Source organism: Poecilia reticulata, linkage group LG10, assembly GCF_000633615.1.
Source record: "Poecilia reticulata strain Guanapo linkage group LG10, Guppy_female_1.0+MT, whole genome shotgun sequence".
Classification (NCBI taxonomy): Eukaryota; Metazoa; Chordata; class Actinopteri; order Cyprinodontiformes; family Poeciliidae; genus Poecilia; species Poecilia reticulata.
In genome coordinates, this window is record NC_024340.1 from 13006605 (window position 1) to 13011892 (window position 5288).

Here is a 5288-nt window from a genome sequence, read left to right on the forward strand (position 1 = left end):
AATGTTATAAACAGACCCCACATGTGACTGAAAAACTAACATGTAAAATAAAGTTAAAATTTTGTTTATTGAAGGTGATTTTTAGTATCAAGATTTTTGGGGGGACTTGCCTGATTTTTTTCATAGATATAGGACGTCTAGAAAGGGTGRGCCCCTCAACTCACCAAGCTACTTCCAGGCCCCCTGAAGTATATTAACAGGGATGGATGTGTGTGTGTGTGTGTGTTTACAGACACTTAAAATGTTCCTTTTCGATAATGTTTTATTGAATATGACAGGAAAATGAGGTTGTGTTGTGAGACTTTGAGATACTTTAAAAATGATTGGTTCTTTATATATTTGGTAACCAGTATTCACAGGGCTTAGGAACCACAGTCATCCACATATTGCTAAAATCCATGAATACATGACAYCTAAAAAAAAAACACGAAATTGCCTATTTTAGTAATTCAAACACCAAATATTCCTGAAAATGCATTACGGTRTTTCTTGATTGCTTTCATGCAGCTGTCAACTCAAACACACAGGCCTAAGCAACAGCACTCGTGGTTAAAATGACACATTTTGTTTGCAAAACACTAACGGTGTAAAAACAAAARAAAAGCAAATATTGCCCTCTAACAACACAACTTGCAAACAAGTGTATAAGCTGTTCGCACCAGTCATTCCATAATAAACAACAAAAGACAGCAATCAGTGTACCATTGCTTGTCATTGTAGCCTATTAGATTGCTTTCAAGCCTGTCCCATARATTGTGCCAAATTTTTTGTCTCGCAAAAAATTGGGTCCATAATAAGAAATAATGTTCAGTTTTTTCAGTTGTTTTGACCTGCTTATTGGAACTGGGATTGACTAGGTTGTTACCGTCACTGTCATAACTTTGTGATTGTGAGCTGAGGCACACCAGCTATGTAACACTAAATGGTTCCACCGAAAACCTTCCTCTTCAAACTTAAGATTCTGGAGCAGCGTAGTCAAAGTCCAGATAAAATCTAAATACAGTGTCATGTCATAACCTTAAATAAGCGGTTCCCACACACAAAAAAACCCTCTAGGGTGACAGAATTAAAAATAATTATTAGAATGGGTCAAATTTATTCTAAACTGATATAAAATTGTCATTGCCTGTGCCTTGTGAAAAGTGCAAACACAGAAACAAAGTCAAAACCCAAGCACCCAAGATTATGACGTATACATGTTATCTTTGATATTTAAATTTGCTTGAGAGAAATATATCAATTAATTAACTGATTAACTAATTAGCAGTCATACATTGATCCATGATGCTGAGTCAACTTGGGTCAGTACATTTATTTTATATACTTTATACTGGCCATAAATTATTATACAGAGAAACCTGTAATAGAGCTACAGAATATCTGCAAAATATGCATGCAAGTAAATTTGTTATTTTGAGCCGTGATGAGGATGACACAAATAATGTCAAGTTAAAGAAACAAACTGGTAAAGCCACAAATCATGTTCTTTAAACCCTATGGGTTTAGAAATCCATTCATACCTGTTGTTTAAATACTCTTTCTCAGAAACTGTCTATACAATGATGTGATGTCGAAAATGTCCTTTGTCCAGTGTGATGAAACCTCTTAGCAGAAGTTTCTGTCACATTGTTTCCGTTGATCCTTGGCTTCTCAGAAGCATTTTGGGCTTTGCTACCTCGTACCTAAAATTTAGATCCAGAAATATTTGGGCACGGTTAAAAAAAAAACACAAAAAGGGTMAAGAGTAACTCATTAGTGTATCTTAGTATGTAAAAGAAATGTGTCAGAGATGTGAACTGATTATATAAATGACATGTTTTTGTACTGAATGTGATTGTAAAATGAGTGAATTCTGAGTCAGTAGTTTTTCAGTTTTTACATATTATCCATAAATTTATATACATAAAGATCTTTAAACAGAGCTATACAATACATGCCAATTTTGGAGGTAATTTATTCAAAGTTTACATTTAGTTATTTTATAGGTTTGTTAAAATCACACAAATAATAATAACACTAAATGAATGAACTAGTCAGGTCATTGACTGTCTTCTTTAAACCTTACAGATGTAGTAAACTCTGTCACACCTTCATGTCTAAACACTGTTTCTCTGAAATCCCCTGAGACGATTAAAACTCTTCTTCCTGGTGATGAACCTTGTTAGCACAGGTTTCGGTAACTGTTTACCCTGCTTATTTGATTGTCACAAGTTTTTGTTCTTTGTCCATCATTTACGAAGCAAAGTTCCAAGGATATTTGTTCAATGTGTCATCCACACTCACTTAAGAAGTACATAACATTTGGATTTGGCAATTTCTATTTTCCAAATAGAGTGTGGTAATATATTTTCCCTTGCTTGTGTGGATTGACGTCCAACAGTGACGTTGGATTCTCTTAGTACAATAGGGTCATTGTCCACATATTGTTTCTAGAAATGYGAGTTAATTCAGTTCTTAAAAMMGATTTGARCTAATTCAAAATAAAACCAGCATCTCAAAGTTCTTAATTGTGGTACCTGAATGAAAAATGAACATCCAAATTTTATTCATGAGAAAAGATAGATTGGAGATGAAATTACCAATTGTCTATTTTCATTACTTTTGACATCTATTCCCTACAGAGCTATCTTATTTGGCATGTTTTCCTTTTAGATCCATTATAGATCCATTAAATCAAAGCTAAAGATTGTCTTGAGTTACCTTTGATTAATACTGTATTACAGCAAATCCGAAGAAGTCTCTGACTGAAGACAATTTTCTTGTATGACAATGTTATGAAAAGGATGCTCAGAGTTTTTCACAATTTTCTTGATGTTATGAAGAATCCTCGTCTCATCCTTTCCACTTTCACTTCTCCTCCAATGATGGAAATAAGGTTTGCCCTAACCGTACTTCAATAGAAATCTACAATTATCTTCTTGTTTTTGTTTTGTTTTTTACATTCAATATGAGATGATTGTTTCCACGCCATGACATAAAGCGGTCCACCAGCTCTCTGTATTCAACGTTTTGTTTGAAGATTGGAAAGCAATCTGAGTATTTCTGCAGATGACCTATGTTAGAAGTAAGAGGTGTACAGAGTGAAAAGTAATGGCAAAACTACAGTACCCTCTGATGCTCATGTGTTGTGTTGACCACCTGGTTAGAAACATGACTCTTCAGTCTTACCAACTTGACTTTTTGTCATGTAATTATTGATCATGACAATTGTTGAGGCCTCCACCAGTGTCTTCTGGAGTTTCAGACAATCAAATCAGGTTGAAATGTGAAAAATGCAATTCAGCCTCATTTTCTTATGCCAGTTTGAGTGATTTTAAAGGTACTGAGTGTTTTGGCTATTTTGCTGTTTTCAGGAAGTTTATTTAGTTTTGGTTCTGGAGAAGAAGCGTAGACTTGATTTAGTTTTGGTTCTGGAGAAGAAGCGTAGACTTGATTTAGTTTTGGTTATGGAGAAGAAGCGTAGACTTGAACAAGAAGACCTGGGCAGTCTGAAAGGTTAATACAACAATAACAGGTCTGTAAATTATTTTGGTTGTAAGCTATTCAGTGATTTATAAACAGCCATAAGCATGTACAAGAGCTATTTGAAGAACCATATGAATTACAACATTTAATTTCCCTTTGAGATCAATAAAATATTTCTTAATTTGATTGAACTGAATTAAACAATTGAATTTCTGCTAAATACCTGAGCATTAGTTCTTGACAGGAAACACCCATTGGCATCAGTTTTTTTTTTTCTGATATATCATTTTGCAGTAATCTGTCTTTTTCCTTTCCAGTGTTTGAATCAGTCAGGATGATGAATAAACAGCGGCTTTCATTCAAAGCTTATAAAAAAAGCTTGACAGAAAGATTGTCAAGCAAAAAGTCATGTTGTTTTGTCTAACAAGGGAAAAGATAGAAATATTTCCTTGTGACATTTCCCAGGTGAAGCATAGTAGAAATAGATCTGGCAAAAGCCCAGAGCCCTGTGTTACGGAGTGAAGCTTCTTCAAATAAAACGGAGGCTCGTATGTCTTTTACTGAACCTTTCTGTTCAGTTCTTTATTGAAGAGAGAAAACGGCGACAGCTGATAACGGCAACAGCTGTTCGTAACCAAGCCAACCAAAATATCAACAAAGCAAGATAGTGACAAAACAGAACCAGATAATTAAGCATTCTTCAAAATAAAGGACTTATTCTATTCAAATAAATCATGTCTTGCACTTAAATATATTTCACTTCATCCTTGTAATTATATACAATCATGTTAATTTCAATTAATAATAATCATGTAATCTATGCTTAACATATAATTGTAAATCAGTCACTTATCATACTGAACAACATATAAGTGTAAAAAAGTCACAACACCCTGGGGACCCCCAGCACTAACTCTGGTAGACTCTAATTTCGCATTGTGAACGTGAACAACCTGTACCTATTGGATGGCAAAACAGGCCTCCTTGGATACACCCTGCAGCTGCAACTTCAGTCCATCCTTTTGGCCTTCAACAGGTGGAGCGCCCAATCTAAGGTCAACCAAGCCATCCATTATCTGGAACATCTATAAAAGTCCAAACAGAAAGAGTTGGTCTAGTGTGAAGAAAAGTACTTCGCTTCAGGTCCAAAGAACAGAATGATATGGTGATAGCAAAGGTGATGAGGAGGGAGGAAAAGTGCAACAAGTTCAAGGTCATGTCGCAGGATGGACTAGAAACCAAAACTGAGAAGGACTTGTTAACTGGAACACTGGTTGGACAGACTCTTAGAACATCCTGCAGACAACACTTTGCTTCTTCATCTGCTTTACTTACAACAAGCTTCCTGGTCCAATGAACCTTCAGCTGTGGTTCAGGAGTGAGGAATGGTGCAAGCTGCTCCATCTCTCTGCCCTGACAGAGAGATTGTTTCGGTGGACGTGGTCCACCGAAACAAAATGCATGCTTCTCATTGAGCTTACAATACCAGCAGATGATCAGATGGAGCTGGCTGAAAAATAACCATCTACCCAGTAGAAACTGGATGCCAGGAATGTTCAACCAGCAGCAATGCTAAGCAGGTGAGTCCAACTTATTGTACAGACTTAATAGACATGTAAAAATTTCTAAATATTTTCACAACCCTTCAAATACAACATCATCGTGTTTCATTATGTGCTTCATGAATGATTAAATAATCTACTTAAAAATCTAATGTGATTTTACTATGTTGTTTTAAAACAGCTCAATGCACTTTTTTAACTTCCAATCAACATTTTTAAGAGTAAGTTATTGATAGACAACAAAACCCAAAAACGTGTATA